Here is an 11,327-nt window from a genome sequence, read left to right as displayed (position 1 = left end):
ACACAATGGGGTGCTGTGGGGTGGGATGGGGCAGCCGGCACTGCTGGTGGCAGCCCGGTTTAGAGGCCGTCTCCCGCCGCTCCCCATCCCCACTTCAAAACCCTCTCCCGTCCCACCCACATCCACCACCCCGCACCTCTGGCAAGCTTCAGGATGCAGTTAAACACTTCAGCACTTAAAATTTCAGGTGCTAATTGCTTAGTAATGAAAACTTTAATCACAGGGCAATTAAAACCTTAAGTAGCTGTGGGAGATCCATTCCATGTCAACAAAGAAGAGCACTCGCTCTCCCTCACCGCCCCCAGCACCGGGGGCCAGCCGCCGGTCCCCAGCAGCCCCCACCCGGGCACCCCAAATTGCCCCCAGCCCACAGAGAGCAGGAGGTGGCTGAGGAACTTCCAGTCACCGCCGTAAAAAAAAAAACCAACAACTTAAAACCCCATCTAATTTCGGATTAAGCGCCATATGAAAGGGTTTTGTTATTTTAAATCTCCTACTTTCCAAATTCCCAGGATTAAAATTCTCGGCGTTTATTTTAACCGCATACATTTGCAGACAAATCGCTGCTCCCCGCGCAAGGAGTTGGAAGCAGGCTTAGGAGGCGAAGCCCAGCCGCAAGCTCCGGGCGTTGGAATTGCTGCAAGCGCTCGCGAGCCCGCTTCGCCGGCACACGCTGGCGGCACAGCCCCGCCACATTTCCTGCACGGGGGAAAAGGGCTGAGCCCTCCAAGGGCTGGGAGCATCACGGGGAGGAAGGGGGGCTGCCAACCTGGCTCCGGAGCTGGGCGCCGTGCGGAGGATGAGCCCTTGGGAAGTCCCAGCAGGGTTGGTGCGTAATGGGGCCGCGCAGAGCAGTGGGGCGCACACTGCGGGGTTCCCGGTGCCGCTGTCCCCTTCTGTATGGTGGTGCTGGGAAATGCTACAGCAGAAAAAAATAAATATTGTGTTGGTTCCCTGTGCCCCCTCCCTGCTGCTCTGCACACCAGGCGTGAAAGGGAAAGGAGCCACCAGGCCTTGTGTGGCTCCTCCAAGGCAGCACGGCACCGGGGGACCCAGGGGAGAAGGCTGCGGGGTGGGGGCCCAGCCCCAGCTGCCAGGGGGTGTGCGAAACGTGGGCGCCTGCGGGCAGCAGCGTGCCCCCCGCTATCAAACGCAGCATCAGCGTCTGGCAAATGTCACACCCAGCCGGGAGGTCGCTTCCCTCCTCTCTCCCCTCGCCCCTTCCCTGCTGCCAGCGCCCACGCAGCCTCCCAGCCCTGCCTCAGGACCCCCTCAGCCCCCTGCTCCCAAGGTGATTTGGGGCCAGGGGCAGCCCATGGGGCGGGGGGGGCTTCTGGGCCCCACACCCACGGTGTGACCCCTCTCCCTCCCCACACCAGCCCTGGGGGTACCCGGCCCTGCCCCGCATCCCACCTGGAGCATCCCTCGCCCGAAGCCGCTCCGGATGCTGCGCCTCCCGTCACCATGGCAACCCCCATCCTCGCCGGGTTGCCATGGCTCCCCGGCCCCGGCGCTTCGGGTCCCCAGGGGCTGCCCCAGCACAGGGATGCTCCACAGGGCCTGGGACCACCGGGGTGAGCCGGGGCCAGGCCAAGGGCTGGAGGCTCCTTGGTGCCACCAGGGACAGGCTCGGTGACCACCCAGCAGCTTGGGGGGCTGGCGGGGATGGAGTCACCTGCTGGCATCACTCAGGGCAGGATGATTGCATCACTTTGTGGGCCACTTCCCAAACTTGTCTCCTTTCTGCCTGGGGTTTCTGTGCTCTGTGCAGCCCCCCTGGCCCCGCAGGTCGTGGCAGTGGGCAGGCACACCTTGTGTTGGTGGCACGGGGCACACACGAGCCCTGCCCTGCATGCTGCCACCCCCTGCCCGCTGTCCTCTCGATAAACCAGCTCACCCCTGCGTGCAGCGTGGACTCAATGTTTGGGAAACCTCAGCACGGGGCTCCCGGGGCTGCACTTGCTGCACCGGGGTTGCGGCTGCGCTCAGCAGCAGCGCGAGGAGCCGGAGGGCTCCAGGCGAGCTGCGCTAAATAAACACAGCAACCGTGAGAAAAAGGCAGCCAGGAATAAATAGTTGAACAAAATAATAAGCCGAAGGAATAAACAAAGCGGGGACTTGCCCGGGCACGGCCCGAGCCTCCGACTTAACGCTTCCAAGCCGGGCTCCAGCCCAGCCCCAGCTCCCCGCGGGCGGTGGAGCCCAGCCCGCTGGCAGCGCCCCGCCGGGCGCACCCCGGCCCCCCTCTGGCCAAAGGGATCCCCCTGCTGCTGCCTCCCTGGGGGCACCATGAGGATGCAGGGGGCCGGGCTCCCCCACATTGCTTGGGGAGGTGCCAAGGAGCCCATCCTGATGGGGTTGCGTCTTCTTCCCCCGTTTTTGGCTGGGCAGGGCTGAGCCCAGGCTTTGCCATCGCTTCCCAACGGGGCTGGATCCAGCCCCAGACCTGCTTTGCCGTTGCCCTTTCTCACACTGGGGTCAAGGCAGCCATGTGGCCTCCATCCCAAATCTCCCCAGGGAACCCCACAGCCTGGAGGGAGGGAGCGGGGCGCACCAGGGGATGCAGGGGCTTGGGGCGCAGCACCCTGTCCCCCCCCACCACAAAGCTCCTTTCAAGCTCTCCGCGGGGCCCTGACACTTCACCTCCCTCCCTCGCAAGACGGCACCCAGCCGTGCACGGGCAGGGAACAAAGGGACGCGGGTTAAAGTAGCTAGTTATTTTAAGAGCCTGCACTGGCAGTAATGGGCAAAAAAGAAGGAGAAAAAAAAAAAAAAAGAAAACCAGAATAAGCGACAAAAGAGCGCTCCCCATACATACTTTCACAGCAGTGCTCTGCTGCGTTCAGTGTAAAATCTGTGGCAGGCAGTGGGGGGAAGAAAATACACTCAGATAAAAGGAAAACGATGCAAATCAAATCCAGTGCATCAGCCCTGGGGAGGGCCGGCCAGCAGCGTGGCACCGGGGTGTCCGCACGGAGCAGACGGGCTCTCGGGCAGGGTGGTTCTGCACGAACTTTGTTGGGTGTGGGTTCCCCAGCACTCAGCACATGGGTTCGGCTCCCCAACCTGGATGGATGAGCACAGGACACCCCTCTGTCCCCTGGCACAGGGCTGGAGGTTGCCAAGCGAGCGCCGTTTGATCTTTGCCTCCGCGTGTCAGGAGCCTGGCTTCTCCCGGCCGCTTCCCCAACTGGAGGCTGCGAGTCCAGGGCTTGCTGCAGAGAGACCAACAACATCAGCCTTGTGAGAGCCATCTTCCTAAAAAGAGCCAGGCACAGCTCTGCTCTCTCCACCACGTGCCTGCCTCTCCCACCGCGGGAGCCATCCCCATCGCTGGCAGCAGCAAGCGCCTTTGCTAGACCGAAAGCTACCAGGGCTGGCTCTTTGCGCTTCCCTGCACCTTTATATTGGGGAAAGAAAAAAAGAAAAAGCAGCCGTGAGGAATGCAGGAGGCTTTCCTTCCACAGCCTGTGGCTGGGTGACCCCCCTGTGGCCCTGGCTGCCACCCCCGTGGCAGGACGAGGAGGGGATGGGGCGCAGGAGGATGCGCCTGCCCCATGCCTGCCTGCCAAGGGAGAGGCATCAGGGAAAGCAGGCGGGCAGAGGCACCCATCCTGCATCTGCACCCGGTGTCTGCACATTATTCTTGGTCCTGAAATGTCCCCAGGCCAAGAGTTGGTGGCCCCGGTGCTGGATCCTGGAGGGTGGCTGGAGAAGTGCCCTTGCTCGCCCCTTGTGGAGTCCTGAATCTCCTCCACACCGTGCCCAGCACCATCCTCACCTCACCAGCCTCAATGTGTGGGCTGGTCCCATGCAGGATGGGGACAGGGACTGGGGAGGGGACACTCACCTTGGCACCTGCAGAGCCCCCCGATGGTATCCTGAAGGCAAAGGACCGGAGGGTCCGGGACACACAGCACCCCTGCGCAGGATTTGGGGACAGACCCCCAGGGTGCTGCAGGTGCAGCCACGGATGCCCCACGTCCCCCTCAGCCCCTTGGCCTCCAGCAGAGCATTCGGGAGGGAGGTCAAGCATTTTCTTCTCTCTCCCCCCTCCCTCTCCAAGATGAAGAATTTAATTTTAGTTTTTACAGCTCCTCCTAGGTGGATAAATCCCTTCCTGGCGAGTCCAAGCCCTGGAAAATCTTGTGAATCTAACGCTGGCCCTTCTGGCAGTTACTGCAGCAATTCCTGTTTCTCTCCAGCCGCACTCTGTAAAGTTTTATAGTTTCCTGGTTGTAGCTGCGAGGCCCCAGCCGTGCCGAGGAGGGTGGCGGGGGGAGCGCAGGAAGCGGGAGGCCGCGGAGCTGCGGCCAGGTGGGACGGCCCCGGCACGCTCAGCCACGAGCACCGGGTCCCTTGTGGGCTTCTCCAGGTGGCACCGACCTCTGTGCAGGACCTCAGCCTGTCGTGGCTGTCACCCCGTCCCCAGCAGGATGCAGCCAGTGCCACGAAGGTGCCGTGGGATGCTCCGGGGAACGCCGCCCGGTGCCTGCCTGGGGAGCGCGGCACAGCCGCCGGCGTCGCAGCCCGCTGGGTGCGAGCGGGGCCCCGTGGTGGGAGCCGGCGCTCCTGCGAGACTGCTCCCTAATGAAAGGCAGCTTGCTATCTGCTTTCTATCAGCTCCACGCTGCTCCAGCGCCCGGGGGGATGAAGAACATCGAGGGCAAGCCGTGCCACGGCACCGCGCATCGCCTCGCTCCGCTCCCGCCACTCGTGTGCGCGTCCCTGGAGGGGTGAGGTGGCACTTACCAGGTGGCAGAACAGGGCACGGCGGTGCTCCTGCTGGGAATGACTCCATCCAACCGTGGGACATCGTATTTTTCCAGCCAAGTGATGGAAGAGCTCACTGCCTGTGCCCCCCGCAGCACGAGACCTGCCCGCCCAGCGCACCGCTACCTCTGGTGGGAATGTTGCCCATGGCACCTCGCTCCCCTGGGAAGCTGGGACCTAACAGCCTCCAAATCACTCTTTTTTTTTTTTTTCTTTTCCCCCCCAGGCTTTGCTAGATATAGTAGTTTTGATGGAAAATTGTACCCACCTGCCAGGTCAGGGGTGACAGGACAGCAGGGAGCTGCTCCGCGCGCCGCCACAGTTGAAAATCCCGGTCGGTGTCGGGCTATATTAGGAAAGCAATGGGGAAGGCGAGCGCGAATATTATAATGCCAGCAGCTCCATTAAAGCTCACGGTCTGCCTTTGAGTGCTGAAGTCGCCGTGCTCCGTTCCGGCTGCTGTGCCTCCAAAAGGATGCGGCAAAAATAGCCCAGAGACAGGCGGTGAGCGTGCCTGGCAGGGAAGTGTGATTTCTGTGGGAAAAGGAGAGGATTAGCGCAGAGAGGCGAAAAAAGAGAGGGGAAATGACAGTGGTGTGTAGGTGTAGAGCCCCACACCACGGGGGCATCCCACAGGAGCCACGGGATCACTGCACGGAGCTGCAGGAATTGTGGCATCGCTGCTGCTGACCCCGCGCCAGGGCTTTCCGGCACATCCCCAGGCTCGGATTCATCACCTGGGGACCAGAGGGTGCTGTGGTTTTAGGGGCACCCCTGGGTGCTGGGGCACGAGCAGGACGTGGGGATGAGGATGCTGCCACACAGGGAAACCTCTGCCAGGCTTCCTGCAGCAGCCAGCACGGGATGTCCCCGTCCCCACCGCCAGCGCCGCGGGACGTCACGGGTCACCGAGCAGCAGCGGGACCTCCCTCACCCCTCACGCCCTTCCCAGAAGTGAGGGGAGGGGGGGAGGCAGCGAGGGGGGCTGTAAACCCTGCATTACCGCTAATTAAGCACTTGGCTGTCACGGCGGCTTCCCAACACGCCCGTCTCTCTGACACTTTTACTATTTGGGGAAATGGCGTCTCGGGCCTTTGATGAACTCGCTATGAAGTTGAAAGGAGCTCGTGGCGCGGTGCCAGGGCCTTCTGCAATTGTCTGTGGGATCGGGATGGGAAATGACCCATTTATTAAAAAAAAAAAAAAAAAAAAAAAAAAAAAGGCAAGGTGATAAATCAGAGCTGGGAACCCAGAGCTGCTGACCCCACAGCTGGGGGGCAGGATATGCCGGGCCAGGCTCTGACGCACCCATGGGTGCCCTTGCCCAGACCAGCGGGCACAGGTACCCCATGCTGGGGTCCACCTACTTGTGCCCTCCTCTCCATGGAAGCCAGCACCCCCATCCCAGCCCCTATAGCCCCCAAACCCCTCCATCCACCTTTCCTGCCAGCGGTGACCCCGTGCCCCTGCCCGGTGCCACCATAAGGCAGTGCTCTCCCTGCATCCCAGCCTCAGCTCTCCCTAACACTACCAACGCGTGCGTGCGTGCACATACACAGATATGTATTCATTTTCTCCCCCCTGCATTGTGTTTCTCATCAATTATTCACCTCTCATGAAATAGGAATGAAAACAGATTGCAAGATGCTGGCCGCGGTCTTGGAGGAAGGAAACCAGCCCGAGGGTTTCCCACAACAGCTCCTGGGCTCGGGGCGAGACGCGGCACCTGGCCACCAGGCACCCGGTGTCAGGGCGCCCCCGAGAACGAGACCCCAATTTGAGGGAGGCTCCGGAGCCCCTCGGGGTGGTTTCCTGTATTCCTGCAGCTCCTTCCTGAGCATTCTCCCTGTTTCCCCACACCCCTGGGCACATTCCCATCCTCTCCCCCACCTCCTCCCCTGGGGCACGCACCCCCACCAGCCCCGGTGCCGCAGCCCCACACTGCACTTGCCTTTTAAGATAGCCCTGTTCTTTCCCCTTTTCACCTTGATATTTTAACATCTGCTCCCTCTCTTCCATTTTTAAGAGCTTGTCAGGAAGGCAGGGCAGGAGCAGGTCCCTATTTGTGACTTTTCAGCCTCTGACCACGCTGCCCTGTGCCCATCCTTGCCCTCCCCGTGCTGCTTTGCGCAGCGGTACCGCGATGTTCCCACCGCCTCGCTCCATGCTCCCTGCCCATTGTAATCTTTTCTTTGCTCTTTTGACCATCAGCATATATTGAATAAGGGCTCTTAATTGAGCTGTCTGCATTGACATGTTGGGCTTGTACTTAGTGGCTATAATTAATTTAGGACAATATATGTGAATTATCTTGATTAGTCTATCCAAATGCATCATCTTGCACGGGCCCATGGTGAATGTCATATATCTTTGTGCAATCCATTCCTGCCGCGGCGGAGTCCTCCAGCCTTAACTAACCTAAATATGTCACGTTTTTTGCTAACACGCTGCCTTCTCCACATCATTAATGAGCGTAATAAACCACGCCGACGCGAACCCTCAGCCGCCGGCTTGGCCCCATGATAACCTCTCACCAGGGCGAGCACCGACGCTGCTCCTGCAGGCAGGAGGTGGGAACTGGGACCTGGGGAGGTGGGACCACGCTGGGCAATGCTGGGATGGGGGCAGATCCATGTGGGGGATGCCGCTGAGAGCTCCCCCACCTCGCTATGGGGTCAGTCCGTGGAGAAGCCAGCCCAGGGGGGCAGCACGGGGACTTTTGGCTGCGTGGCGGCACCTCCACATCTCTCACCAATTTCCTTGTGGGATCTTTCCACAGCCAAGGAAAGGCACCGGGGGGTCTGCTCCAGCTTGGGATGCCCCAGTAGTGCTGGGAGGTGGCCGAGCTGTTTCCAGGTGGGTGCTCAGAGGGCCAAAGCCAAGCCTCCTGCCCCAGCCCCAGGAGTGCCGGCTGTGGATCCACCACCGGGCAGGTTGCACACAGCAGGCGTGCAGCAGCTTGACACAGAGGAGCTGGTGCTGGCTCCAGGGCAGGCCTTTTTTTTTTTTTAAATAAAAAAAGAGGCTGTGCACATCGCCGCCGAGGCCTCCTTTGATAGCTGCACTACAAACGCGCACACAAACAAACAAACCAACCCGTCAGATATCACCGAGGCAGAAAAAAAAAATAAAAATACAATTACAGGGCTCAGGTTTCCAGGATCAATCTCACCCTCGTGCTTTGCAGACACCTGAAGCCGGGAGCTGGTTAAGGCTGCATCCATCTGCGGGTCGCTTTGGATCGCCCAGGTGGTGCAGAGGCATTCACCCAGTGCAATGTGCTCGGAGATGGAGGAGAACAAGTGGCCCCAGCACCCGTCCGTGCAGAGGGGAGATGTGGCACACGAGCCCTGACCTTGCCCAAACAACCACAAGCGGTCGGATCCTGTTTGGGACAGCCCGAGCAGCACTGGGGAGATGTTTAGGCTAAGTCCTCGGCATTCAGCCCCAGGAATTTAACCCCGCTGGTTCTGATTATGGCTCGACAAGTTCAGTTTCCATCCCAGACCACCGTTTTTGCCCACTTAAGAGCGCTCATGGTCACCTCTGACCCCCCGGCAAGGTTTATTGCTGCAGCCCACAAGGAAGCAGCCGCATCGGCGGCCTCATAAACCTCAGGGCCACGGAGGGCTGGTCCCAGCAAATAAAACCCCTGCAGATGCCCTCAGCCCCCGTGCACTCCCTGGGGTCCCCTAGGGCCACCCAGTGGCCCCTGCCCCTCGCAGGACCTCCCGTGGGCACCCGGAGCGGTGCCACTCGATGGCACGGTGCCCAGGGAGCCACGAGGGAGGCTCACCCAACCATCAGGAGCAGGGTGGGGACAAAGTGACCCCCGTACTCCCATGGGGACACCCCTCACCTGTGTGGGACCAGGGGGGCACTGCTCACAGCGGGTTTGGTTCAGCCATGCGTAGGTTGGGTGCTGTTCCCCACTCCACGTGTACCTTAATCACAGCCACGGGAAAGCTCTCTGCTGGGCAGGCTGCAGCCCTCCTCCTCCTCCTGGTGTTTGTCCCAGTTGCCAACACCTAGAGGAGAACAGAGGGGAGATAACCTGAGGGTGGGCAAGCCCCTTCCCCACTCTGGGCGTCCCACAGCTGACCCTACTTGCACCCTTTTGGTTGCAAACCTCCCCAGGAGGATCCCAGCTGAGCCACATTCCCCCCCTCCCCTGCTGCTCCCCATCCCCATGGGCACAGGACAGGGACGCTCTGGGGGCACGGGTGGCCCTGGGGACCCTCTCCCCAGGGACCCAGCGCTGGCACTGACACTCGAGACACTTCAAAAGGACGCAGCCAAAGCCCCCGGGAGCAGACTGCCTGCGAGGCTGCTGGCGCCGTCCCCAGACGGGCTCCTCGGCTGCGCGGGTCCGAGGAGGGCTGCGAACGCTCTCCTTTCTATTTACATTACCAGGAATGCATAAAACGGGGAGGGGGGAGGCTGGGGAGGGGGGGTATTGGCTGATTGTTCCCAGGATCCCCTTGTCAGAAACCCCTCCCTGCTCCGTTAGTGTCTCTTGATATATGGCTTGCATTAGGGGATGAAAGTGAGGCATAGCTTGGGGTTTTGGCACGACAAACCCCATTAAACTCTCTCTGGGAAAATGAGTCCAAAAAAGCGTTTCGGGGGGTTGAGTCACTGACGGAGCTGCGAGAGGTATTTATACACGCGGGGCCCGCGCCTCCAACAGCCCAGCCCCAGTCCCAGATGGGGCAGGCGTGGGGATGGGGGCACGCAGCGGCCCTGGGGACCCCACCTCACCTGCCACAACCCTTAATAGCAAGGCAGACCCCTCCATCCCTCCAGGGTGCTGACCCCAAACCCAGGCACCCCACCACCAAGTGGAAATTTGGGGCTGGGGGTTTCCTGGGTGGGCCGGGAGGGGACTTCGCTTTGAAGTCAGGGTGAGGTTTGGGGGCAGGAGCTGCTGGATAAGCCTCTCCCTGCCCCACAGCTGGGAAAGCTGAGCCATGCGGGGAGGAGGAAGAGGAGGAGGAGGAAGGTCAGCGCAGCCCCCAGCCCTTTTGCAAGTCCCTGCCAGCACAGAGGGGTGCAGAGCACAGCCACCTGCCTGCAGCGCCCTGGCCACCTCGCAGGTGATGTGCTGCAGGGCGAGGGGTGGCCAAAAAAAACAGCCAAAAAATCCCCACAGAGGCCAAGCAGGGGTCAAAGCAGCAGCAGGGGCAGCTGAGCACAGCGTGGGGAAACACAAAGCCCAAAGCAGCAGCAGGAGGAGCAGAGGACCCCGGTTCCCCTCCTGCCCTGCGGCTCACCCAGAGCTGCAGCCGTGCCAATGCTCGTGGCCGGTTTCCCTATGAAGGGACCAGGAATTTGCTGGGGAATGGGGTGATGGCACAGCGGGGGGGAGGCACAGCATCTGCCTTCATGGTGAGCAGCACAGAAAGCTGTGGGTGAGCCCTGGTCCCCCCGCTCTGCCACCCTGGTACCCAAAGGGGCTCGGAGCACACTGCCCGGTGCCATGGCACGGCACAGCCTTGGAGAGGAGGGGGCAGCCATCAAAAAGGAGAAGCGAGGCCCTGGAAGATGTCCAGCTCTCTTTTAATTAACCTGAACAAGCCAGAGCTTAAGTTTCCGAGCCAAGCCAGAGTCTCCCCATTAGGAGAAGCCTGCAGTACCTTGCAGTAATTTAATAACTCCTCTTCAGAACTCTCTAATAGCAGCGCTGCGGAACGGCTCCAAACCCTCTGGTCTCCCTGCCTTCCCGCAATCAGGTTACCTTTATTGCTTCATGCTAATATTAACAGAGATACCAGCGCTAATGCCTCACCTCAAGCTCAGCTGGCGGGGAAGGGTCTGGCACGGCCAAGGAGGAAACCAAGCGGCACATGGTGTGGACAGGCTGGCTCCTCGGCACCCCCAAACACAAGCTGTAATCCTGCAGGGCTGGAAAATGCCCAAACTCCCAGCTGGGGGCATTGCCCCTGCTGCTTATAAGGGTCCCCAGCCCCTCATTGCCTGCAGGTGGCTGCTGTGGGGCTCTGGTCTCTGCCCCTGAATCACCCAGCTGGGGCTGATGTCCCACAGGGGCTGCCCCAGCCCTGCCTGGTTTGCCCTGATTTTGGGAGGGGGCTGTGTTTTGGGTGCCTCTGGCACCGCCAGCCTGCTGGCCTGGGTGGCAAGGGGCAAAGCTGTCCCCGATGCCACAAGCACAAGGCTGCCCTGGGGACAGCAAGTTGGAGGGGGTCATGCAGGGCCCCTGATGCTGCCAGTGTGGGGTCCTGCCAGAGCAGCAACGTTCTGCTTTATGGGATGGGAAACTGCTGCCCATGGGATGCAGACAGCCTGTTATGGTGCACAGGGGCAGGATGGGCTGCTCGGGGGCACGGCTGGCACAGGGCATGCTCCAAAACCCACTGGTGGCTGCCTGTCCCCATGTGGTGATCCCTCGGGCATCTCCCCGCCTCGCTCCCCAAACCCAGCACGGAGCTGAGTGTTGGTGTGAGCTCTCAGCCGCTGCTAATACCTTCTTTGCTATTTTTAGTCCATCAGCACCGTGCCGTTGGTTTCAGCATTATTTTTTTTTTTCATTTTCC

The 11,327-nt window shown here is 60.8% G+C and overlaps 1 long non-coding RNA gene across 4 annotated transcripts; it reads right to left on the bottom strand.

Moving 5' to 3' along the window:
* Positions 1-505: 505 nt before the first annotated feature.
* LOC140003171 (uncharacterized) lies at positions 506-10,685 on the bottom strand. Of its 4 annotated transcripts, XR_011811274.1 has the most exons (7): positions 10,562-10,685; positions 8,718-8,801; positions 5,042-5,307; positions 3,851-4,728; positions 1,414-3,400; positions 770-919; positions 506-699 (listed from the first exon to the last, which is right to left on the bottom strand). It is a non-coding gene; the product is annotated as an uncharacterized lncRNA (long non-coding RNA). The 4 variants fall into 4 exon arrangements; XR_011811273.1 differs by having other exon boundaries at positions 506-919; XR_011811275.1 differs by having other exon boundaries at positions 506-919; positions 2,819-3,400.
* Positions 10,686-11,327: the final 642 nt, after the last annotated feature.

Source organism: Anas platyrhynchos, chromosome 9 (assembly GCF_047663525.1).
Source record: "Anas platyrhynchos isolate ZD024472 breed Pekin duck chromosome 9, IASCAAS_PekinDuck_T2T, whole genome shotgun sequence".
NCBI lineage: Eukaryota > Metazoa > Chordata > Aves > Anseriformes > Anatidae > Anas > Anas platyrhynchos.
The sequence above is the reverse complement of the archived record's forward strand: the minus strand, read 5'-3'. Positions and strand labels throughout refer to the sequence as shown.